Raw genomic sequence first — 27660 nt, 5'->3', positions numbered from 1 at the left:
TTGAAACCCACTGAGCTATAGCTGCCCCTGAAACACCTCTATGTTTGCTTCATCTTAGTGATAGTTTTTCTCTATTAGTTTATTCAGCAACCATATAGTTGGGTCCTTAATTTCCCATCCAAACATCTTTTTGTGCCCTTCTTTAGCTCCTGACACCTTATTTCTTATTCCCAAACTGAGTATCATTCCCCAATATAAAGGGCTATACATAATTATTAGTCCCCAGTCCAACCCACAAAAGCCTAAGTAATCCATGGTATACCTAAAAGTTGTATTTCAACTACTCTCAAGTATACTCAGCGTTTTCCTTCCCTTGGGAAAATATTGAATTCCCACTAGAGGAGCAAGTAAAGGACATCTTCCAAAGATTCTAACAGAAACCTTAACCTACTCCTTGAACGGAGAGAAATGGAACTAACCTTACCGCCTACATCGTTGCCACAGTCATTTTACACAGATATGTCACCTAATTTTACACAGATTATCTCATTTTCTTGAAGATATTACACAGATTTTACAAATGGGGAAATTGAGTGCCAGAGAACACAAAACAAAAAATGGAGTAAGTGATCAAGTCGGGATTTACACCATTAGCAGTCTAACTTCAGAGTTTGTGCTCCATCCTGCCTTTCAAAAGAAAATCCTGGGGTACAAGTCTATTATTGCTTGGGTGTTCTAAGTGAAGAACAAAGAAAAATTAGTCATCTTAGAGAAAGAATCCTATTCCCCAAAATTCACACATTGAAGCCCTAACCTCTTGTACCTCAGTATACAGTATGTTGGAGTTTTACACTTAATGTTACATTTTAAAAAAGACCTCAGAATATGACTGCATTTGGTGATAAGGTCTTCAAAGGGGTAATTAAGTTAAAATGAGGCCATCAGGGGGCCAGGCGCGGTGACTCAAGCCTGTAATCCCAGCACTTTGGGAGGCCGAAACGGGTGGATCACGAGGTCAGGAGATCGAGACCATCCTGGCTAACACGGTGAAACCCCGTCTCTACTAAAAAAATTATAAAAAACTAGCCGGGGGAGGTGGCAGGTGCCTGTAGTCCCAGCTACTCGGGAGGCTGAGCCAGGAGAATGGCGTGAACCCAGGAGGCGGAGCTTGCAGTGAGCTGAGATCCAGCCACTGCACTCCAGCCTGGGCCACAGAGCGAGACTCCATCTCAAAAAAAAAAAAAAAAAAATTGAGGTCATCAGGAGAGAGACCTTAGGAAAAAAACCACCTTGATCTTGGACTTCCAGGCTCCAGAACTGTAAGAAATAAATTTCTGTTATTTAAGTCACCCAATCTGTGGCATTTTGCCATGACAGCCCTAGCAAACTAACCACAGTTCTCATGGTAAAGACTGTTGGATCTCCTACCTATTTATTTGGGATTAGTTATCTTGAGGCCATTGTCAGGCTCAAGGCTCATTAATGCAATTCTTTTTTTTCCCTAGGCTTGAGGTATGACTTCTTTAGAGCTTATTATATTAACCAAATCAGGATAACTTATATTAAATCTTCAAGTGTTTTCTTTAGGCACAGGAGACCATATTAATGTATGGGACTGGAAATAGGGATACAAAATAAACAGGAGAGAGATGTCTACAGCATACCCGATGAGTCTGGCACCCTCTTGGTTTGTGAGCCAAGCATCACAGAGCTTAGCTTAGCACACCCCAAGGCTTAGTGCTAAACTAATGCTTGGGGTGCTACACTAACGACAGGCATTGGAGCTGAGTTCATAAGCATGTGAAAGAGTTGAGCATAATTAATCATTCTAATACTTTATAGTTACAGCATAGTAGTTAAGAAAGCAAACAGGAGATACACTGCCTGGGCTCAAATCTGGGATCCTTCACTTACTAAGTGGGACATTCAGCAAGTTATTTAAATTCTCTGCCTCTCAATTTTTAATGTCTTAAATAAGAAGGGTTGTTATGAGGATTAACTGAGTTAATGCATTTAAAGAGTTTCAATACCTCTAGCACATAGTAAAGGCTCAATATATGTTAATATTATTGCTTTGGTACAGAGGTACAACATTTGCAAGTTTCCTTCCTTTTTTTATTACATACCCACCTATATGAACAGAGCAGAATTCATATTTTTGTGACATCCGATTCCATTATATGAATATAGATATGGAGCTATTTCTGCTATCAAAAGATTTGGTAGATTCAAAAAGTTTCTATAAATGGTGATTGTTTTATTGAGAAACTAACTGTTTAGCTTTCCAATATATTGTCAATCTGTCATTCATTTAACAGTCATTCATTATGCATTTACTACGTGCTAGGCAATGCTATAGGCAATGTAAACACAAGAGAGGATAATACAAATCCTGTCCTTGGAGTTTGAATTCCATAGTCTAATGGAAAAAATAGATATGAAAACAAATAACTATAAATATGCATCTAACACATTTAATGAACACTTAGTAGATTTTCAGTATTTACTGAATGAATGAATGAGTGCTTGGATAAAGTTATAAAATGGGAGAAAAAAAAATCAACAGAGGAAAAGAAAAATTTAGAGGCAGCAAATAACTCAGCCTAAAGAATTAAACAACACTTCACAGAGAATGTAATATTTGAATTAATCTTAAAGTGTATCCATTAAAAAGTACTATTAAATAAGAAGTTTCTTTTTTCTTTTTTGAGACAAGGTCTTGCTCTGCCACTTAGGCCAGAGTGCAGTAGCATGATCACAACTCACTACATCCTTGACTTCCCAGACTTAAGGGATCCTCCCACCTCAGCCTACCAAGTAGCTGGAACTGCAGGCATATACCAACATTCCTGGCTAATTTTTTATTTTTAGTTTTCATGGAGATGGGGTCTCACTATGTTGCCCAGGCTGGTTTCCAACTCCTGAGCTCAAGTGATCCTCCCACCTCGTCCTCCCAGAGTACTGGGATTACAGGCATGAGCCACTGTACCGACTAAATTAGCAATTTCAACATGCAGAAAGAGGAAATCTTTACAAAAGAATTAATTCCTCATTGGAAACATTCTGAACAAATGAAAAAAATTCAATTCTTTAATATATATATTTTTAAATTCAGTGATGTAGTAGAATCTGCTTGTCTCTGCCCTCAACATATATTTGATGGATATGTCAACATTTTAGAAAAACTCTTTGTTTTAGCTCTGCATCGTCTTTATCACCAGACTTGCTGCCCTTTGTCATACTGAGGTGGTTCTGAGGCTCAGCAATACACAGGGTGACCAGCACTACAACCAGGATAGGGACCACCATGCCCAGGTCTCCCCTTTGCCCACAGTGTCCTATGGTGGCTGGTGAGCTGCTGGATTCAGCTCAGGACTGACCTTGGAACTACCTGAGGAGCTGCCAGAATCTATTGCCACATAGACAGTGCCCTATGAACAGCTGTCAATTCAACAGAGTCACTTGGTTTAAGTATGGCGGATCCAAGATGAATGGATGGCATCCTGTTTGGACAGCTGCTGCATTAAGGCCTGTGGATGAAAGCCAATATGGCATCTACTACAAAAGATACCATTTGGGAAGAAATTTCTTAGAACTGCTTTCTGCTAGGACTTCAAACCATGTAATATGCAGCTCCAAACATAGTAATCACTGTGTAACTATAAATCTTGATGATCGATTGGTTAGAAATGCCCTGGTTATTATACTGGGCTTTGAAATATAATGCAGCATGGCCAATATCCCACAATGTTCCATGCACAATTATGTATCAACCTTGTTTCTGTGGATGGAAACCTATTAGAGAAAATAAGGGGAGGCTGGGCACGGACTGTTCTCACATCCATAACTGGTTGATATTAAAATATATCCCGTGAGACAGTTAATAAGATAGGAGGTCTTGTAAATATTACTGTGTCCTCCCCATAGGTATGAGGAAATCCCAGCACTTTGGGAGGCTGAGGCAGGCGGATCATCTGAGGTCAGGAGTTCAAGACCAGCCTGGCCAACATGGTGAAACTAAATACACGATTAAATTGTTCCATAAGGCTATTTCATGTGTTTTCATATTCTTTTTTTCTACTAAAAATACAAAAATTAGCTAGGCATGGTGGTGGGTGCCTGTAATCCCAGCTACTCGGGAGACTGAGGCAGGAAAATTGCTTGAACCCGGGAGGCGGAGGTTGCAGTGAGCTGAGATTGCGCCACTGCACTCCAGCCTGGATGACAGAGCGAGACTCCGTCTCAAAAAAAGAAAAGAAAAAGAAAAGAAAAAAAGGGGGAAAACGATGTGTTTTCTGATGGAATTAAAGTAGGGGGCATCACTTGGTAGATCTAAATTACCCCTAAAGAATGGCCCCAAACTGAGACAAGGAAATCCTGGGAGGCCTCATGACACACTCAAACTAAATTACTTCTGCGTGTGATTGCTCAACTACACCTAGTATGAGGGACCCAGCCTTTCTGGATGCAAAACATGTATTGTAATCGCACTGGTGTCGTTAGTGCACAATAGTAACTGATAGTTTAGTGGTGGCTTAAACAACACTGGCCCACAAGACAGAAACAGGCTACAGGGTAGATAGATGCCAAGCTAGGTATACTAAGATGAGTTGTGTTTGCTCTTTAACGAGGAGTAGCATTCAAAGGAAAAAGATGTATTAACTAGAAGAGAAAGAATGCTCTTTTGGGAAGAAGGCAAAGGGTATCAGCCTGGGAAGATAATGAGGCTTTAGCAAAGTGGGTTAGGCAGACTCAATAAACAATGCTGGACACTGCTAAAACCCAATGTTGGAAATGGGTCTCTGCTGGGACCCAACATAGCCTCATGACTAATTCAAATGAAAACTGAAGTGGGCATGAGGCAATGGCCTTCTATTCTAGCTGCTGAGGCTCCAGGGCACACCTGTGTGAGTCTTATGGCTCCCCAAACATGTGGAAGTTCTCTGGGGACACTTGTAATTTACATAGATGTAACAGGACTGTTCTCACATCCATAACTGGTTGATATTAAAATACATCCCATGAGACAGTTAATAAGGATACGAGGTCTTGTAAATATTACTGTGTCCTCCCCATAGGTGTGAGGTGGGCCCTGCTGTGTAATAACACACAATGGAAATCAACCTCAGTACAAGCCTGTGAGATAAGATGGGGTGATTGGCTTTGTTCCCAATTAATTTACAGAAATAACTGTCCTGTCTAATTGTGCTGACACTTGCCCTTGTGTGAGCAAGAGTAGATTGTGTTGGGAAGGAAGAGCAAATACCTTTGAAATTCTTGCTGTTTTTTGAAATTGAATTAGACTATCGTCACAATACAAAAAGATGTAATACTGGCATTGTTGGTAAGATTAAACTACCTCATGTAAATAAGTTTCATGATCTGATATTGATGATCAAGTGTATTGGAAGATTGGGTTAAAGCCTCCTCAGGATGAAATACCTAGGGAAAATGATTTGTCGAATAACTTTATCTAGTTAACCATCAGCTCATTCTTGTGCTAAATAAATCTATAAAATCTTATCATAAGGCAAAAACAGGTGTAGATGAGGAGGGGGTAAGAATAATTATATTATTATAAGAACATCCAAATGCACTTTGAGAGGCTGAGGCAGGAGGATCACTTGAGGCCAAGAACTTCAGACCCCAGAATGGGCAACATACTGAGACCCTGTGTCTACAAAAAAATTTTAAAAAATGAGCCAAGCATGGTGGTGCACAACTGTAGTCCCAGAAACTCTGGAGGCTGAGGTAGGAGGATTGCTTGAACTCAGGAGTTTGAGGCTGCAGTGAGCCAAGATTGTACTACTGTACTAAAGTCTGGGCAACAGAGCAAACCCTGTCTCTTAAAGAAAAAAAAAAAGAATACGAAAACATATGAAATAGCCTTATGGGACAATTTAATTGTTTATTTAAATCTATCCTTTCTCCATACTGGCTTCCAAATGTTAGGCATGTATTGGTACTACTTTCTATCTGTTCTATAAATGCTACACTAAATGTAAATGTTCTGGTAGATATGATCATTTTGTGGTGAGGGTCTGTGATCAGAGACCAGGCGTAAACACTGAAATAACAGGAAATATATACATTGGTCTCTGTCCCTGATTCCCAACACAGAGCTCCTAAAAACCTTGTAAATAGGGGTTCTAGGAGAATCTTTTGTTCTAATAGTTAAACTTTGATGCAGCTTCTGACATATGGCTCCTAAGACCTTTGAAATTTCCTTAGTGATAGGAATATCTGACACAGAGTTCTTAAACACTTTGGAATTTCCTGGGTGATATGAGTGTCTTTTGTTTTACTGAGGCATCTCTTGTTCATCTCCTGGATGGGGCTGATCACCAGAAAGAGCAAGCCATGAATAAAAGCCTAGAACTTTTAGCCCCATCCCCTATTCTCTGGAGAATGGAGAAGGGCTAGACATGTAGTTAACAATCAGTCATGCCTACATGATGTAGCCTCCATAAAAATTCCAAGAGTAAGGGATTTGGAGAGCTTTCAGTTTGATGAACACATTCCCATGTTAGGAGGGTGACTAACCCCAGCTTCACGGGGACAGAAGCTCGTGTGCTTGAAATCCTTCCAGACCTTGTCCAATGTCCTGCTTCATCTGGCTGCTCATTTGTATTATTTACAATATCCTGTGTTATAAATCCACAATAGTAATTGTCAACCTAAATAACAAACAGAGAGATCCTCGCTAGAGGGAAAGATACTTAACTGGGAATAAAACACTGCAATGGGAACACTCATGCCTTAGTAAACTATGTGCATATTCAGGAAGGTAAAGGAAGACAAAGGTCTTCAAAAAAAAAAAACCCACAAAGATTATATAATTGTTTTGAAATATCTATTCTTGGCTACAAAAATCAATAACAAGGATGACAACAGTCTGAAGCTGGACAAGCAGTCGCTGGGCAGAAGCCCCTGCAGAAGTATTTTTTTTTGTGTAAGATTGTGATAGCCTTTGTGCAAGGTTGTGGTTTTTGCAGAGTCTTTTTTGTTATCAAGCAAACAAGCATGAGAACCCCCTCTTGGAGGCCTTCCCTAGCTCTATTTATCAGGATTTTCTCAACAGTAGTGACTCCATTTTGCTTCTCACCACTTTCACCTAAGTAAACTGTCTTTCTGATTTCTGTGAGGCGCTCTAGCAAATTCCTGAACCCAAGGGAGGGGGTCATCAGAACCTCTGATTTGTAATCAAGTCAGACAGAAGTTGTGGGTAACCTGGGAACCTACTACTTGTAGTTGGCAAGTGAAGTGGGAGGCAGTCTAGTGGGATTCAGCCTTTAATCAGTGAGGTCAGTGCTGACTCTGGTTAGTGACAGAATTGAGCTGAATTGAACTGAATTGTTAGACACCCACTTGGTCCTGGAGAATTGTTTGGTGTGAGGAAATAAAATCCACATAATCTATTGTCAGCAGTAAAGTGTTGTGAGTAAAAGCAGTACAATAGGGAGAAAAAAGGGTTTTTTTTGTATACAGCACATTATGATGGTTTGAAGAAAAACATATTTTGCCTATTAAAGGCTTTTTGTTTCATTCCCAATGACTTTCGCAATTATAAACATGGCTACATGGTTTTTGGTATACATACATAAACACACGTTTCTCTGGCATGTATACCAAGGATAAGAATTCATTTTCTTGAGAAGACTTAAGTTTAAATGTAATGTATACTGCCAAATATTTCTCCAAAATGATTCTACCAGTCTATGCACACAGCAGCAGCTTATGCTATTTAGTAATTTCTGAATTGTTATCAAAATTTGGAAATGTTGCCTGACCTGGTGGCTCATACCTGTGATCCCAGCAGTGGTGATTACACACCTTGGGAGGCCAAGGCAGGTGGATTGCTTAAGCCCGGGAGTTTGAGACCAGCCTGGGCAACATGGCAAAACCCTGGGTCTACGAAAAGTTCAAAAATTAGTCGGATATGGTGGCATGTGCTTGTAATTCCAGCTACTCAGGAGTCTGAGGTGGCAAGATCCCCTGAGACCAGGAGGTGAAAGCTGCAATGACCCATAATTGTGCCACTGCACTCCAGCCTAGCAACAGAGTGAGACCCTGTCTCTAAAAAAAGAAAAAAAAAAAAAAAAAGGAAATGTTAGCCTTATTGAGTTTCCCAGTCAAATGAATTTTGTTTTAATTTGCATTTTCCTGTTTACCCATAAGATTAAGCTTTTTGTTTTTATTGTCGATTGTTGGCCTTTTGGAATTGTTGTCATCTACACGGAAGTTTTCACTATGCCACGATCACAGTAATTTTTACTGTAGATTTATTATGCCACGATCACAGTGATTTTTACTGTAGATTTATTGTCTACATTTTTTGGAGAAATCATTTCAAATTTACACATTAAAATTATCTTTGTCTATTCTCAAAAAAAAACTTTTTTTTTTTTTTTTTTTGAGACAGTCTCACTCTGTCAACCATGCTAGAGTGCAGTGGCACAATCTCGGCTCACCGCAACCTCCGCCTCCCAAGTTCAAACAATTCTTGTGCCTCAGCCTCCTGAGTAGCTGGGATTACAGGTGCACACCACCATGCCCAGCTAATTTTCTGTATTTTCAGTACAGACAGGGTTTCACCACGCTGCCCAGGCCAGTCTCGAACTCTTGAGCTCAGGCAATCTGCCTACCTCAGCCTCGCAAAGTGCTAGGATTTAAAGGTGTGAGCCACGGTGCCCAGCCAAAACAAACAAAAATAAAAATAAAAATAAAGACACTTTATTATAAAAAAATTTTAATATACATAGGAAAATGGAGAAAATGCTATCCTGAACTGTCCTGTTTGTCACCCAACTTCACCATCTGTCTATTCACTGTTAATCAAGTTGATGGGTGCTGACGAGTTGATGGGTGCAGCACAGCAACATGGCACAAGTATACATATGTAACAAACCTGCACGTTATGCACATGTACCCTAGAACTTAAAGTATAATAATAATAAAAAATAATTAAAAAAAAAAAAAAAAGAACCACCTAACTGCCACCCCCACCTCACACACACATACACCAGGATAGCTCTGAAGTAAACTTGGATATCACAGTATTTCACTCATTAAATGTACATATATTAAACACATAATAAATATATTTATAATATAATGTAAAATATGTTAAATGACAATGTCAATTATAATCATGTGGTATAATTATATTATACATTAAATATATACAATTATATAGAGATAAGTTCATAGTTTTAACATATTTTAAGGTATATTATGATAAAGACTTTTTTTTTTTTTTTTTTTTTTTTTTTTGAGACAGGATCTGGCTGTGTCACCCAGGCTAGAGAGCAGTAGTGCGGTCTCACTGGAGCCTCCACCTCCCAAGCTCAGGCAATCCTCCCACCTCAGCCTCCTGAGAAGTTGGGACAACAGACAGGCACCACCACGCTCAGCTAGTTTTTTGTATTTTTTGTAGGGATGGGGGTTTCACCATGTTATCCAGGCTGGTGTTGAACTCCCTGGGCTCAAGTGATCCACCTGCCTCTGCCTCCCAAAGTACAGAGATTACAGGCGTAAGCCACTGCACCCAGCTGATAAGCACTTTTTTGAAACAACTGCAATACATTTATATAACCTAAAAAATTAACAGTAATTCTTATTATCACTAATACGCAGTGTTCAAAATTCGAGATTGCCTCATAATTATTTTTTCACAGAGGACTATGCTTTTTACAGTATTCCATTTAGTTGTACCTTGCAGAGGTACCCATGGCTGCAGGTTTCCTCAGAGGAACAGACATTTCTTTAATGGAAAAATCTCAGAAGCAAATGAAGCCCATGACCTGCCTACCCTAAAATAGCACTAAACTTCAGGTTGGCCTCAGAAACTCACATTCTACTTCATGTGGGAGCTTTGTTTATTTGTTTAATGATTAATGTGTAGGATAAAATATTTCCTAAATACTCAAGGACTTATTGCCTCCTTCATTACATATATTGATATGTTTGATATGCCTAATAACTTTGTAAGCATGACAGCTTATTTTCTCTAGGGCACACAGAAGTTGATCTGGAAAACGACCACCCCCGACCCATCCATTGAAACCCACTAGAGTGAGGGGAAGATAGTGCTAGAGTTATTATTGTGTTTCAAAATTTGTGTCCAGGCCAGGGGTGGTGGCTCACATGTGTAATCACAACACTTTGGGAGGCCAAGGTGGGAGTATCCCTTGAGCCCAGGAGTTGGAGACCAACCTGGGCAACATAGTGAGACCCCATCTCCACAAAAAAAATTTTTTTTTAATTAAAGGGCATTGTAGTCCTTGCCTGTAGTCCCAGCTACTAGGGAGCTTGAGGCAGGAGGATTGCTTGAGTCTGGAAAGTCAAGGCTGCAGTGAGCCATGACTGTGCCACTGTACACCAGCCTGGGCAAGAGAGTAAGACCCTGCTCCAAAAAATAAAATAAAATTTTGTGTCCAAAGGATGAGGTAGAGCCAATCATTATTTAGATATTGAAGAAACTATAAGCCCAAATCCTTTCCTCACCCAGTTGTCATGGGGACGAGATGAGTTGTAAGGACACGTGCTGGGATTTGTAAGGCTTAACCCTGCCAGACACGAGTATGTTGCTCCATGTCTGCCTGCGTCCCAGGGCATCCACCCTAAATGTGAGCATGAACATATTTACCTGTGAGAGAGGCAGAAATGGCAGGAAGGGATGAAGAGAGAGCAATGAAAATCATCCCTCCAATTCAGTGACCAACTTTTGTTTTCCCTCATCAAGGAAAGAGTTTGGTAATGCGCCATTTTCCCAGTACTCTGGACAAGCTAAATGGTAATGCCAGGGAAGCCAAGAAATGCCTCAATTCATGATCAAGACTGGAAAGTTGACTCAGCCTCTAAGAAAAATGCTAGCACTCTCCCAGACTCAAAGGGAAATAGCCCACCTATTGCTTGAGGTCACAAATACATGGCCATTAACTTTATTTCACTAGAACTTAAAACTTTGGCACAAACTATTAGTATCACATTTTTTTCAGAACAACATGCTCTTTATTAAAGATTAGCTCTCACAAGCCACTCTTACTTTTTGTCTAAAACACTATGGTATGCACTAAGTTTGCTTCACGTCCTCGGGGCAGGAAGATACCTCTGGGATGGCTAAGGAGACTCTACCTCCTCCCTGTCTTGTCTTTCTGGTCCTTTGGCCCCTGGCCGAGGCTGCTGGCAGAAGAGCTGTGTTACACCACTGGAGAAGCCATGTAGGAATATTCCCTTCAGGGGAACTGAGCGATGGCCAGCACTGGAGGGGAGAGCAGCTGCACCTAACACTTTCCCCTGGGTAGTCCCAGACATTCCATCTTTCTGGGAAGTGCAACCAAGAACGTTTGGGAAATCAGACAAAGGAATGCAGAGAGCAAACCCAGTTCATGTTTCTTCTCCATCAAAATCTGAAGAAGCATCCAAGGAAGAGAAAGAGTGCCTCATGTGGTATTTATTATCCAAAAGTAAGAGAAATGTACTCCTACTAGGATTCTTTTTTAAAAAAAGAGAGGCAGACAGTTCTTTAGGGAAATCTCATTTGGAAATGTGTATTCTTATTTTCTTTCACACAACAGACAGTGTGACAAAACATGCTAGAACCTTGTAATATCTGAAACTGGGGTTTTAAAAAGGGGAGAAGATTTTTTTTGTTGTTGTTGAGATGGAGTCTTATTCTGTCGCCCAGGCTAGGGTGCAGTGGTGCAATCTCGGCTCATTGCAACCTCCGCCTCCCAGGTTCAAGCAATTCTCCTGCCTCAGCCTCCTAAGTAGCTGGGATTACAGGCTCAGGCCACCATGCCCAGCTAATTTTTGTATTTTTAGTAGAGATGGGGTTTCACTGTGTTAGTTAGGGTGGTCTCATACTCCTGACTTCCTGATCCGCCCGCCTCGGCCTCCCAAAGTGCTGGGATTACAGGCGTGAGCCACTGCACCCGGCCAAGATCTCCCATTTCAAATCTACTCATGAGAACCAAGTAACTGGAAAAGTAACTGAAAAAATAATAGATTTATAAAACAAAGGAAATAAAATGAGCTATGACCTATAACCACTTGATGAAAAATATTTTCATTTAATAATAGATATATCTTAAATGTAAGATACCTTACTACATATACTAGTTATAAATTAGACTCTAGAGCAAAGATAATAAACTGGAAAATAGTTTTGACAAATATACCACAGGGTTTTAGAACAATGTGTTACATTTGGTGCAGCATAGCATTCTCTTTCATCACACAAACAGATTTAACTGGACATGTGAAACAATTAGTATTATACTCATTCCTGAAAAATAATGAATGGCACTTGTTAATATTTTAGTAGTCTAATATTAAACATTTATTCTATAAAACTGAACATCAACTTAAAATTGATTATATGACCAGCAGTTACTGAAATTTAAGGGTGGTAATAATACACACATTTGATAGTAAAGGGAGCTCCCTTAAGAGTCTACACACGAGTAGAAAGCAACTTTCACACATGTATAAAGTAGGTACATTTTCAAGTCATGCTGTGGAAATACATCCATTATAAAATACTGGATGTAGACTTTCAAAGTTGATTTCCATTCTTTAAAATCATTTTGGGGGCTGGGTATGGTGGCTCATGCCTCTAACCCCAGAACTTTGGGAGGCTGAGGCGGGAGAATTGCTTGAGTCCAGAAGTTTGAAACCAATCTAAGTAACATAGTGAGACCCTGTCTCCAGGAAGATTAAAATATTAGTCAGGCCTGGTGGTATAGGCCTGTAGTGTCCCAGCTACTTGGGAGGCTAAGGCAGGAGGACTGCTTGTGCCTGGGAGGTCAAAAATGCAGAGAGCCGTGATCGAGCCACTTCACTCCAGCCTTCACTTCACTCTGGGCAAGAGAGTGAGATCCTATCTCAAAAACAACAATAAAAACATTTTTGGTAGCCTTCATTGTTTAAATCCATTTATTTATTTATTTATTTATTTATTTATTTATTTATTTATTTTTGGTGTTTTTCTCCTGTTTAAAAAAATAAGTAACAGAATTTCATTATACACACTTAACCAGAGTGGGAATATGTACACAGTAGACTATGAAAGGCCTCAGTAATACTACTCATAAAACCGAAGAGTTCCGTGGTTCCCATGCAAACCCTGAGTTAGACTTCCCGAGTTCAAGTCCCAGCTCTGCTCCTTGATACCTATGTGATGTTGGCTGAGTTACTTATATGTATAAAAAGAGATAATAATAAAATCTACCTCAAAATATCAGGAACTTTACATAAAATAGTTCACAAAAATCTCATAGTGTAGTTCCTAGTGTATCCCAAAAGTCTAATAAATGTTAGCTTATCATTATCATGTTTAATAGGCAATCAACTTCAATGGTTTAATTTTCAGTTACTTCACTGTTCTGAATGACTTGAAGATTCTCTCAATTCATTTCCTTTTGACAGGTACTTGGGCCTATTTCTGTGAATGCACAGGAACCAGATGCTATGAACTGCAACTAAATCCCAGAACAAGTAGGAGCAGGAAATTAGGACAGAACCTGCCCATTTTCTCTGTTACCTACTGGAATTTCCCTACTCACCAAGTATTCATTTACTGTCACTGGGAACAAATTTGGCAGTCCTCTTCACAAATAAGTTTTTTCTGTACAGCTTTGGCACAGATTAGAAAGAGCGTGTAGCTGGGTCATTCCCAGTTGGTCACTACATGAATTCACCTTCTCTGCCCCCAAAATCAACAAATCTTTCCAGTGCCATAAATCCCACCCCCATCACATATAGCAACATGGCCTCCACAAATTGCTACAAGGCCTTGAACATATCTAAGGCTGGCATTCCAGTATCGATGCCTAATGCTTGGCCTTCTCGGACACCCTAGTCTGGAGGTTGCCAGTGTGGGCTGTGCATGAATCTACTGTGATATGTGTACGTATCTACAGTCAGTTCTGCTATAATGCTTGTTTGGAAAATCTCGTCCAATGTGACTGATATATTAGGAAAGCTTTTAGCACAATGCTACTTCACATTTGCTTATGCCAGTTTTATCTGCCAATCTCATCACTAGGCCAACACGGAAAACTGCGCCCAATTGAACTATGCAGGAATCCTCACATGCGCACACCGCACAAGGACAATGAGCAGCTACACCCTCCTATGTCTGCAGGTACACCTTACTTTCCAATAACTCGCAAGCTGCAATCCTGCACACCAGCCATGTGGCCACCTGCCCTCTCCTTAATTTTCCCTTCTTTCCTCTCAGCCTATTTTGCATTTTCCTCTGTGTTCTCCATTGTTTTGCTCCTTTTCCTCATTCTTTTTCTATCTCCTCTTGTACACACGGCTGCGGGTGTGGAAACAGGGAAGGCATGTGTCTGTCTGAGAGCAGTTGTAGCAAATGTCCATTCCACAAACAAATGAAATACTTTTCAAGGGCTACATTTATTACAGCATTGATATGGATCTTCACCATTTACCGTGCTACTGTTTTTATTAAGTTCCTATCCCTTTATGTATCAATTACAAAATTTTTAATGTTTTCCCCTAATTCCAGTCCTGTGGTTTCTATTGTACGATATTGCACAGTACACATCTTAAGAACACATACTGGGTATAGCAGAACTGACAGTATCTATCAGTATTTATGATTTATAGAGCTTTTATCCTATACTCAAAGAAATTTAATCAAGAAAGATTAAGAACTGTTGGCCTAGGGAAGCTCTGTCCAACAGAAATATAACATAAGCCATGTGAGTAACTAAAAATTTATGAATAGTGAAAAAATAAAAAGAAACAGGTGAAAATAACTTTACTAGCATTTTATTTAATCCAAACAATATCATTTCAGCGTATCATCAGTATTTTAAGAGTTAATTAGATATTTCACATTCTTTTTTTTTCTTTTTCTTTGTACCAAGGCTTTGACTTTTTCTTTTTTTTGTTTTTGTTTTTGTTTTTGAGACAGAGTCTTGCTCTGTTGCCCAGGCTAGAGTGCAATGGCAGAATCACAGCTTACTGCAGCCTTGAACTCCTGAGCTCAAGTGATCCTCCCACCTCAGCCTCCCAAAATGCTGAGATTACAGGTATGACATCACATCTGGCCTTGCACTAAGTCTTTGAAACACAGTATATATTTCAGCACATTTCAAGTGCTTACTAGCCCCATGTGCATAATAGCTACTATATCTTGGTTTTGGTTTTGGTTTTATTTTAGATAGAGTCTGGCTCTACTACCCAGGTTGGAGGGCAGTGGCGCAATCACAGCTCACTGCAGCCTCAACCACCGTGGGCTCAAATAGTCCTCCCACTTCAGCCTCCTGAGGAGCTGGAACTACAGGCACGCACCACCACACACGGCTTATTTTTTCATTTTTTTGTAGAGTTGGAGTATTGCTATGTTGCCCAGGCTGGTCTCAAACTCTTGGCTCCAAACAGTCCTCCCACTTCAGTCTCCCAAAATGCTGGAATTACAGGCGTGAGCCACTGCGCCTGGTCGCTACTATATTAATAGTGTAGATCTGGAGGATCTCTATCCTTCTGACCAGAAGGGTATGGAGGTCAAGAAAGAATGTCCACATTTTTTTCTCAAGTAATATGAATAAAACTAAAAGATAGCTGTGAGGCTTGAAGTAATTCCAACAGATCTTATATGCTTCCTGTCCTTATTTAGATGAATGCATTGCTTAGTGTCAGATTTCATGTGGTACAAGGGTGAGGGACACACGCATCCATCTAAACACATAACTTATTCCATGTGGATCTCCTAGGGAATGTGGATAAAAGTTTTCCCTTTCCAAACTGCATTTCCTAGAGTCTTAAGAACATATGAGTACTCTTTCAAAGAATAGTTCTTCTAACAATGTAAAGAGTAGTTTTAAAAATAGCTATCAGTGACCGGGCCCAGTGGCTCACTCCTGTAATCCTAGCATTTTGGGAGGCCAAGGCGGGTGGATCACAAGGTCAGGGGATCGACACCATCCTGGCCAACGTGGTGAAACTCTGTTTTTTGTACAAAAAAAAAAAAAAAAAAATCTAGCCAGGTATGGTGGCGTGCAGCTGTAGTCATAGCTACTCAGGAGGCTGAGACAGAATTCCTTGAATCCGGGAGGCGGAGCTCATAGTGAGCTGATAGCAGGCCACTACACTTCAGCCTTGGCAACAGAGCAAGACTGTGTCTCAAAAAAAAAAAAAGAAAGAAAAAGAAAGGCCAGGCATGGTGGCTCAGGCCTGTAATTCCAACACTTTGGGAGGTTGAGGCAGGTGGATCACCTGAGGTCAGGAGTTTGAGACCAGCCTGGCCAACATGGAGAAACCCTGTCTCTACTAAAAAATACAAAATTAGCCAGACGTGGTGGCGCATGCCTGTAATCCCAGATACTCGGGAGGTTGAGGCAGGAGAATTGCTTGAACCCAGGAGGCGGAGGTTGCAGTGAGCTGAGATCGTGCCACTGCATTCCAGCCTGGGCAAAAGGAGTAAAACTCGATCTCAAAAAAATAAATAAATAAATAAGTATCATCAACAAAATAAGAAAAAAAAAAACAATTAATTTTTAGTTGTTTCATACATGACTATAAATTCATAAAGAATTTATTCATAATTCTTTGCTGCATCTATTGCAAGAATCAAGACCATTCTCTGCAGCCAGGCTGTCAACATTCCCGACGTCACTCTGAAGGGACACACACAGCCATTGTGAAGGGTGTCAGAAAAACCTGTGGAGGGACTTCAACCACATCAATGTACAACTCAGTCTCGTTGGAAAGAAAAAGAGGAGGGGAGGGGTTAACAAATGCTGGAGAAATGGAGAGGAACTGGCTATTGTTTACACTATTTGAGGTCATGTACAGAACATGATCCAGGGTGTTGCACTGGCTTTTATTCTAAGATAAAGTCTGTGTATGCTCACTTCCCTATCAGTGTCATTATCCAGGAGAATGGGTCTCTTGTTGAAATCTGAAATTCCTGGAGTGAGAAATACAGATTCAGGGTTTGGATGAAGCCAAGTGTTACTTGATTAGAATCTCAAGCCCAGAAAGATACATTAATCCTTGAAGGTAATGACATTGAGCTTATTTCAAATTCAGTTGCTTTGATTTAGCAAACCACAACAATTAAAAACAACAATATGAGGCCGAGCGTAGTGGTTCACACCTGTAATCCCAACACTTTGGAAGGCCAAGGTGGGCGGATCACCTGAGGTCAGGAGTTAGAGACCAGCCTGGCCAACAAGGTGAAACCCCGTCTCTACTAAAAATACAAACATCAGCCAGTCATGGTGGTGTACACCTGTAGACCCATCTACTTGGGAGGCTGAGGCAGGAGAATCACTTGCACCCGGTAGGCGGAGGTAGCAGTAAGCAGAGGTCATGTCCTTGGGCAACAGAGCGAGACTCTGTCTCAAAAAAAAAAAAAAAACCGATATGAGAAAATTTGGGGACGGTATCTATGTCTCTGAAAAAGGAACAGTTGTACAGCAGGTTGAGCAATAAGAGCTAAGAGTTGTCCAGCTATAGAAACAAGATGCCAGATGATTCCTAAGAAATATTTGTGATATTTTAATGATGCAATAAAAGGCCTCTATTACTTTGAGGGGAAAAAGAATTTATTCATAAAGAAACCAATTCAGAAAAAGAAGAAATCAGCTCATAACAAAGCTATCTTAGAAATACAGGCCTTCAGGCCAGGCACGGTGGCTCACGCCTGGAATCTCAACACTTTGGGAGTCCGAGGCGGGCAGATCACTTGAGGTCAGGAGTTCGAGACCTGGCCAACAGGGTGAAACCCCATCTCTACAAAAAATACAAAAATTAGCCAGGTGTGGTGGCACAAGCCTGTAATCCCAGCTACTCGGGAGGCTGAGGCAGGAGAATCTCTTGAACCCAGGAGGCATAGGTTGCAGTGAACTGAGATCACACCACTGCACTGCAGCCTGGGTGACAGAGTAAGACTCTGCCTTAAAAATATATATATATATACACCTTAAACGAAAAGTTCCCTATGTTCAATTGTTTTCAAGTATCAGCTGGATTATGAGCAAAATCCACTTACAGTTTTCTGAAATTTTTAGGACAATTCTTTCTTCAAGGGAAAAACTATACAAAGGCCAAATATGTAAAATCAAAGATCTTTCCCCTCTCCCATCCTCCTGCAGCAACTCAGTGGATTCCCTGCAGCTCTATGAAACATCATTGAAAACAAACAAACAAAACAAAAACTTCAACAGCTCTGTCATTTAGAATAATCTAGGTAAAAATTTAAGTTAGGCACTTGGGGAAATGCAAAAGCTCTGAAAAAAACGTTTCTGCATTGAACAAACTTGAAATATATCATCTGAAGAGAAAAAACTGAAAATATATGAAAAGTTAGAGAACAATTATGTGGTCCTTATAGCAAATATAAAAGTTGTTTGAAGAATGCGTGTTCTGGTACCTTTAGTCTCTAACCTCTAATGCAGAATGACTTTATGAGCAGGCTAAGTAAGCATTAGCCCATACATCATGCTTTGTGAAGCAAGGGGCATGACCTCTGATCCAATAATATCTCCTAAAATTCCTCCCTTTGGTGCAGTTATCTGTGTGCTTCTAGGTCCTAAACTGAACATGCATTCATGTGTGCAACCCCCCTTCAGTCTCAAGATGAAAGAATGTAGCAGTATATTGGGGCTAGTATCAAATCAGCCTTATCCATAGCCACTCACATCCTACTTTCCAGAGCAGGGATCCTACCATTAGTCCTCCTGACCTCAGAGCCCAGCCATAGAAATTGAGTCTTGTTTTCGCTGTGATTCACTCCCTGTTGACTCCAGGTCCTCTAGCACTGGAATCCAAGAATTTGTGCCCCCTCAGTCCAACCCCTCCACAACATCCACACCCAGCACTCTCTAAAGTCCTTTGTTGGGGCTCAGGAATTGATACTCGACTTTCATGGAAGCCCATCTGCAACACCATTGCCTGAAATGAGACACAACTGTTAACTGTTTAGCTAGACTGGCCTATTCTCAGGACTGAGAGACTGATTCAATGGCTTATGAGACAATCCATCAATCGATTTTTGGACTGTGAAACTTCTTGAGGAAGTTTCAGAATGAGAAATGTTGGGGTTCAGGAAATGAAACTCCAAAGTGAAGGCTTGCAAAGCAAAGTTTCTCTCCAACCTTCTGCTCTCCTGTCTCTTGCCCCTCATTCTCGCTGAGACAAGCCATAGAAATTAGAACCTTTTTCTCTAAAGCCAGTCCTAAAGACTAAAAATACAACTCTAGCCGGGCGCGGTGGCTCAAGCCTGCAATCCCAGCACTTTGGGAGGCCGAGACGGGCGGATCACGAGGTCAGGGGGATCAAGACCATCCTGGCTAACACGGTGAAACCCTGTCTCTACTAAAACATACAAAAAACTAGCTGGGCGAGGTGGCGGGCGCCTGTAGTCCCAGCTACTCCGGAGGCTGAGGCAGGAGAATGGCGTAAACCCGGGAGGCGGAGCTTGCAGTGAGCTGAGATTCGGCCACTGCACTCCAGCCCCGGCGACAGAGCGAGACTCCGTCTCAAAAAATAAATAAATAAATAAATAAAAATAAAAATACAACTCTATTCTTCCCCCATCTTTGTGTGTAATACCTGGCCATAAAGAAATTAGACCCTCATTCCAGAGGGGTCCTGCTCCATATCCCAAAGGAATGTGTTAGCAAAAATTAAAATCCTAAGCCTCTCAACTGGCAGAATAGACCCCGCTCTATGCCAAGGTGAGATGAAAGAAACCTGAAGAACTAGTTCAGGCCATGACAAGAAGTGGGGTCTGACCTGCCTTGTTATACTGTGTTCTCTTTGGAGTTAAGACACCACTGACCAGCATTAACACTGAAATAGAGATCATAGGCCAGGCATGGTGGCTTATGCCTGTAATCTCAGCACTGTGGGAGGCCGAGGTAGGCAGATCACCTGAGGTCAGGAGTTCAAGACCAGCCTGGCCAACATGATAAAACCCGGTCTCTACAAAAATACAAAAATTCACCAGGCATGATGGCGTGGTGGCTCATGCCTGTAATCTCAGCACTTTGGGAGGCCGAGGCAGGCAGATCACATGAGGTCAGGAGTTCAAGACCGGCCTGGCCAACATGGTAAAACCCCGTCTCTACAAAAATACAAAAATTAACTGAGAATGATGGCGGATACCTGTAATCCCAGCTACTCAGAAGGCTGAGGTAGGAGAATCGCTTGAACCCAGGAGACAGAGTTTGCAGTGAGCTGAGATCACACCACTGCACTCCAGCCTGGGCAACAAAGCAAGACTCCATCTAAAAAAAAAAGAAAGAAAGAAAAGAAGAAAGGAAGGAAGGAAGGAAGGAAGGAAGGAAGGAAGGAAGGAAGGAAGGAAGGAAGGAAGGAAGGGAGGGAGGGAGGGAGGGAGGGAGGGAGGGAAGATCATAAGGCTGAAAAAACAGATTCTTTGTAGCAGTAAGACAGCAAATTCAACCTGACCCTCTTATAGTATCACATGACAAATAACAGGCCCCCCGAAAAATCAAAGTATTTTACCCCAAAATATATGTCTTTGAAATATTTTCAGATGGCCCTGCAAAGTTGTCTCTTGTAGAGAAAATCTACATTCAGTAAATAATCCCCTTCCCTTTCCATGTCTTTTCCTGACCCAGGAGAGATTTAACTAAGAGTCTGGCATCTTTTATGTCCCATAAGAGACATTTACATCTATTCTCTCTGAAGCCTATTATTTAGATGCTTCACCTACAAAATAAGAACCTTGATTTCTACAACCCTCCTTATCTTAACTCAAGCATTTCTTTATGCTGACTTCAAGTCATCAGGCAAAGCTTAATTATTATCAGTATTTTTGTTTTGTTTTGTTTTTGAGATAGGGTCTCACCCTGTCACCCAGGCTGGAGTGCAGTGGTGCAATCACAACTCACTGCAGCCTTGACTTCCCAGGCTCCAGCAATACTCCCATCTCAGCCTCCCAAGTAGCTGGGATTACAGGCATGTGCCACCACACCCAGCTAATGTTTGTATTTTTAGTAGAGACAGGTTTTTGCCATGTTGCCCAGGCTGGCCTTGAACTCATGAGCTCAAGCAATCCACCTTCCTTGACCTCCTGAAGTGCTGGGATTACAGGTGTGAACCACCACACCAAACCAAGCTTAATTATTTCAATCAATTGTCAATCAGAAAATCTTTGAATCCATCTATGACCCAGAAGCTCCCCTTCCCCATCTTGCCCCCTCACTTTGAGATGTCCCACCTTTCTGGCCCAAACCAGTGTATACCTTACATACCTATAACTTCTGTCTCCCTAAAATGTATTAAACCAAGCTGTAACACAATCCTCTTAGGCGCATGTTCTCAGGGCCTCCTGAGGCTGTTTCACAGGCCCTGCCACTCATATTTGGCTCAGAATAAACCTCTTCAAATATCTTACAGAGTTTGGCTTTTTTTTGTCAACAAAATAATGCTACATAGAAAGGCCAAGAAAAATCTGGACAGGCTTTGCTGAGTTTCCTGACTCTGCCTATTAGCATTAGAGCATTAGATTTTATCCTTTTTGTCCAATCATATTTTATATGGCTATCCATACTTCATTGAACATAAGCATAAAATGGAAGTTTTCCCTGCATCTTTGGGTCTTCATTCTGAAGCCTCCCATATCATATGAAACTATGCTTCAATAAATTTATTATTCCTTTCTCTTGATAACCTGTCTTTGTTACAGGGGTGTTAGCCATAATCCATATGATGGAGAGGAAAATAATCACCTCATTTCTGCCTCTACACTTTCCAGAGCTTAGAAATTCCACATCTAAACTCCAGCAGCAATGGCTGGATCTCCTTATTAGAAACTGCTTCGGCCGGGTGCGGTGGCTCAAGCCTGTAATCCCAGCACTTTGGGAGGCCGAGGCAGGTGGATCACGAGGTCAGGAGATCGAGACCATCCTGGCTAACATGGTGAAACCCCGTCTCTACTAAAAATACAAAAAACTAGCCGGGCGTGGTGGCGGGCGCCTGTAGTCCCAGCTACTCGGAGGCTGAGGCGGGAGAGTGGCGTGAACCCGGGAGGTGGAGCTGCACTCCAGCCTGGGCGACACAGTGAGACTCCGTCTCAAAAAAAAAAAAAAAAAAAAAGGAAAAGAAACTGCTTCTCCCTGATATTAATTGTCACTTACTAAACCTCTCTGTGGTATTTTCCAGAGCGTTAAAATGATCTGATGATGGTATCTTGCACACCAGTGATGAGTAAGGCTGATTTAGGAGATCTGACCATCTACTTTGCTTTCTGTTTTACCATTCAAGCAGCAGCCTTCACAAAAATGGCTTTTAAGAAGATAGCAGCTCTCAGTAGAGGACATACGGTTCCTTTTCTTTCCCAATGAATGACACCTCCTTCATTTTACTCCTTGTTGCCTATTGCTTAGGGTTCTCCTCATTCTGCACCCCATTCCCAGCTTGTTGATTTTTTAGAGGCAACACTTTCTCATCTACTTTATCTTACTACAAAAACTCTCCCTAAAACCTACTATTAAAAACGCTTCCTGAAAAAGCTCATAGAGTCTCCAAAGCTCCCTACTGAATACCAATATCCATAGTGAAATAGTTTCCTATTTTATCATATAATACATTAACTAATTTCTACCTAAAGCCAAAAGTTAGTAAGAGTTGAATATGTAGAGAGAGAATCTTCACATTAAGCACCTTTAAGACTCAGAATATAATACTATAATACAGGGTATAATAAGGATTTAGAAGTGATTTAATACAAGTATTAGTTAAATGAACACTGTATATGGATCAACATACTCTGATTAATGAAAGTACAAATTCCCAGAGAGCAAATTGATGAATCCAAATAATTCTAAGAATCTTTAATTATAGTTTGGATATCAAGATAAATTGAATCAACTATGCAATTTCCAAATATCTTTCATACAGGATAAAAATATGATAGGCTAAAAATATGGTAGGCTAAAATAATGATACAGCAAAGTGTTTAATTACAAAATGTAATTCTCCAGTGATAATGTCATGCCAAACCTCTCTTTTGCTTACTAGAGTGTCAGCTTGGTGTTCAAACAGCCAACTTTACTACTGCTAGGTCAAGTTACTGACAGTTAGTTATATAAGGTTAACTCTCACCCAAGAAAATCCCAATAAATAAGAATCGTTATGTTTTGCGTCCTACTTCATGATACAAGAAAGGAGGAATTAATTTTAAAAGGATTATAATTATCTAGCCCAACTTCAGAATCAGTATTAAATTTTCAAAAAGAATAAATTTTCAGAAACAACATTGACATTTGCTACCAATCAAGGATAAAACTTGTTTATACAAATGGTGTTTAAAGACCAAAAGTAACAGAATTTTCCTCACTGTCTTTTCATCCTCCCAAACCAGCCAACTAACTGTTGCAGGGAAACCAGCAGAGGGAGCACCAATCATTGTGGTGTTTTTTTTTTTTTTTTTTTTTTTTTAAATGTGAGCTCTGAAAAACAAAAGGAATTGTCTTTTAGTGGATATCTAGATACTTTGTTAAGACTGGTAAAACCCTTATAAAATACAAATATTATTTGCCACTGTTAAATTTCCCCTTTAACTGATTTTAATTAATCAGTATTGAAACATTTTATTTATTGATGCTTTTAATTAAGAAAGTAATACCTGTTTGCTGTACGAAGTGAAACAAATCAGGGGAAAATTTTTTTTAATCAATATTTTCCTATCTTTCCTTCAGATCTGTATTATAAACAGACTTGTGTATCTTTTCACATCCTTCTCATAAAAACAAATTATATATACACATATATATGTGTACTGCTACATGGAGAGACACATAAATATACACACATGCACACATATGTGTACTCCTACATATATGTATATATGTCTCCCCATGTAGGAGTAGCCTCTCTTTAGGTAACAAAATAGCATGAAATATCCTCAGATATACAGTGGAAAATTAGGAAATGTGAAGTAAACACAATGTCAGGCCATATAACAACCATGTGTGAACAGAGTGTCAAAACATATAGGCCTGAAATTATATCACTGCCTTCCAAATGAAAAATCTAAACACGTACGAGTGAATGTGTGGACCTGGAAAAACAAATAAGCAAACCAGAATACAAATATCCGTCTTAAACTGTGATGAGGAAAACTAGGTGAATTAATTTCTGTTTGCAATTTATGTTACCAATCTCCTCACAAAATAAAACAAAAAAATTAGCAACAAAACCACTTAGGAGCTTTAAAAAGTGAAATATATTAAAATGCATTCTTCAAAACTCACAATACTGGCTGGGCACGGTGGCTCACACCTGTAATCCCAGCTACTCGGGAGGCTGAGGCAGGAGAATCATTTAAACCCAGGAAGCGGAGGTTGCAGGTGAGCTGAGATCGTGCCTTTGCACTCCAGCCTGGACAACAAGAGCGAAACTCCGTCTCAGAAAAACAAACAAACAAACAAAAAACCCTCACAATGTTTTACAAATTCTAACTGAAGTAGAGCAAATCCCTTTCCATTCCATTTATTCACGTAATTGAATTAAATAAGCAAAAGAATATAACCACAGATACCAGTGGAAGGGACACTTCATCCCACTCCATAGACAGAATCCCTGAATTTCACTATAGGTTCTGACCCTGTCCAACATCATTCTTTACAAAAAGATCCTTCTAAATTAGTGAGCCCAGGACCCAGAGACCCATCTAGCCAGGTGGTAGCTGTTTTTGTGGATTTACGTTTCTGAAGCCAATAAATTCGCCGAGGCTTCCATGGCCTTTACTGTGTATCCCCATCCATTCCTGTCACTCAGCATGCTCTCCTTATTTTCCTCCACGTCTCTGCAGATGCACTTTCAGAACACAGCCTTTTAGAAGTATACTTCATCTTTACCAACTTCTACGTACCCTGATCCCATAGCATGGGGCTATCGTTTCCCACACAGAAAGGAAGGAAATATTGCAGAGGGAAGAGACAGGACGCAAAAGGAAATAATGAGAAAAAACTTACAAGGGTAGAAGGGAAAGGCCCTACTTACAGGGTTCTAAAGAGAAGTATTTCTGGGAGTAGGGAGTAATTAATCAACTGCAGTATCCATCCCATCTCTCCAAAGCAGAAAAAGGTCATTTTATCTGCTTGTAAAAAAAAAAAAAAAAAAAAAAAAAAACTTTTACTAAGGGCTTTAAGCATTTAGAAACTCTTTCCAAAACCACATATTTGTGATAAAATAAGAGAACACAGTATAGGGATCCTCATTTCATAGATGAGGAAAACTGAGGAATGGAGAGGTCAAAAGCTGACTTAATGTCACAGGAAAGGCAGTTGCAGAGTTAGGATAAGACCCAGAGTTCTTGACTCCAGCCCTTTACTTTATCCACAAAGTCAACACAAGCAGTCTAGATTTGTTATCTCGCCCCCTTCTGTCTCAAAGGCTGAGTGACAAAGAGCCCTTAGTGTGATACTGAGTGTAAATGACAGCACAGGAAGTCCATTCTCAGGGCAAGCTGTGAGACTGGCAGCTGAACAGGAGGCCAGAAAGCAAGTCTGTACAGAGCACTTTCAGTCTACACTCACTATCTCGTCCCTACTAATGCCCAGAGTCCACAGAAGGCAAGGGAGGGAGTAGGGGAGGCTGCGGGAGGGTCCACTTAGTTCATCAATTCCTGAGTATCCTTTAGCACCACAAAAGGCTGAGACTTAATGAGAAAGAAATGAATCATCTATAGAACTGAATATTTACTTTAAAGATGATATTTTCTGTGTGTAATTCACTTATAAATTATGAATTTTATAATTGTGAACTGTCTGTATAACTACCGTGCAGCTTTTCAAGCAACACTCTTTTCTGACATGGTACTAACCTGTTAATTCAACTCTTTGAAACATGTTAATACAGTTCTCAAGGAATTCCATCTAGTCACGTAACACATGTTTGAAGCTGAAAATGCTGAAAGTGAAGAAAAATTGTATCAAAACAGGTTCAGTATGAATATCAACCATATATGGAAGAAACATTTATATGGAAGCCACACCCATATGGATTCACAGTTGTATCAGCCAAGATACTGTAAGTATACCAAGTGTGTTAGTCTAACCATATAGCATAAAGATAGATTTACTTGTGCTATTATGGCATGGTTGTTTACTGCAAATACAAAAGAAAATGAAGCCTACTATGACCTAATTCCACTGTAAATTGGATTTTATTATCTTCCTGTAAGCATACATTTCATTACAAACATTTTATTATGAAAGGATGATCAAAGGAGAAAAATAAATTAATCATACATGTACAACAATATCTCAAAGTATAACTTGTAATTTTCCATTTACTGTTAAACTGACCAGCACTTCTATAGTGATCAAACTATCCTGTGAAAAGAGATGTTTTACATAACCTTATACTTCATTTTAATATTACCAGTTCAATCATATTTAAATTGATGGAAATAGACACAGTGCATTAAAATCTGACACATTCATTCTTAATTTTAGATGTCCAAAAGTTGTGAAAAATTCATCTCTAAGATGCACACTTTGATAAAAAAAAATTTCATTTAAAATGGTTTCTGTTCAAAACATTAGTCATCTATAAAAATAAAGATACATAGGGAATCATTAGTGAAGGAGATCATTTTATATTATTTATTTATGCCTGTATTTTAATTATTTGTAAAGTCAATGAGAAGATAGTTTTTTCCAGAATCTAGAGTGCAACATATTTAAAGAGAGAAAGAGGCACACAAAGTAAGACACAGACAGAGATCCAAAGAGACAGAAAAATTGCAAAATGTTCTTACTTAAGACACCAGACTACTTCAGTTACAGCATATGCACTCCTAGGTCAGGGTTCCTAAATCAATAGACTGAAGAAAAACTGCCTTGTCGTCAGAACTCCAAAATATATGGGTCTCAGGAGAAACAAATACGTGGAGCTGTAGATCTAAATCCAAGCTCAACTCTGTGGAAGAAAACAAATTTTGCCTGTAAAATAAGTTGAGCTACTTGACCAGTACATTAGAAATTACACAGCAAAATACTCTAAAGACAGGATCCTAGACTCATTTTCCTTTCAAAAGTAGGGGGTGAACAGATAAGGGACACTAATTGCGGCAAACAGAATGCAAAACTGAAAAGCTTAAATAAAAAAGACTGATGAAAGCATAACATTAAAAAGAGAAGTGTTTAACTGTTAAATCATCCAAATTGCTTTGCCAAATTTTGACATGCTTGGTTTCCTGTAGTAAAATCTCCCTCTTTTTTTTTTTTTTTTTTTTTTGGCTTTTGAAAAAAAAAAAAAAAAGTGAGGAAAAATAACCAGCTGTTCCTTGTATAGTTCAGGAAACAAGTTTGATTTATTACTTTAAGGTTATTTTTGAATGAGCTGCTTGTGGCAGCCAGAGTGCAGAAGTCACTGAGGCCTGTCCACTTGAAGGGCTCAAACTGTTTCCTGAACAGCCCTTCTTCACTCCTCACCTCCGACGGCTATTATTGACAACGTGTGACTGGGGCCTTCTAGGATTTTATAACAGCAGGGGTCCCAGCCAAACAATCGGGCTGTCAATTACCTTTTCCCCTGTTGTGAAAGAGGGGCCCAAGACAATGCAACTTCTCAGCAGGGAGTTGTGCAGCTCCAAGAATGTAACCCACTCTTGCATCGTTCAGCATTCAAAACCAAGTAAATGGTTGGTGCCTTCACTTTTGTCTGTGTGTGTCGGTGCAAACCAGAATTACTGCAAGG

At 40.0% G+C, this 27660-nt stretch overlaps 1 long non-coding RNA gene across 2 annotated transcripts in view; it reads right to left on the bottom strand.

Moving 5' to 3' along the window:
- The window catches only part of LOC107127971 (uncharacterized), a 31744-nt gene extending 4711 nt beyond the window's left edge, over positions 1 to 27033 (bottom strand). The window contains exons 1-4 of one of the 2 annotated variants that reach the window (XR_012426690.1): positions 26720 to 27033; positions 25781 to 25866; positions 24958 to 25051; positions 24207 to 24333 (exon numbers count right to left, since the gene is read on the bottom strand). This is a non-coding gene — a long non-coding RNA (uncharacterized lncRNA). The remainder of the gene's footprint in view (positions 1 to 24206; positions 24334 to 24957; positions 25052 to 25780; positions 25867 to 26719) is intronic. The other variant, XR_006693601.2, reaches the window with a different exon arrangement.
- Between the last annotated feature and the right edge of the window lie 627 nt (positions 27034 to 27660).

Source organism: Macaca fascicularis, chromosome 17, assembly GCF_037993035.2.
Source record: "Macaca fascicularis isolate 582-1 chromosome 17, T2T-MFA8v1.1".
Taxonomy (NCBI): Eukaryota; Metazoa; Chordata; class Mammalia; order Primates; family Cercopithecidae; genus Macaca; species Macaca fascicularis.
This window is presented reverse-complemented; position numbering and strand designations above follow the sequence as displayed.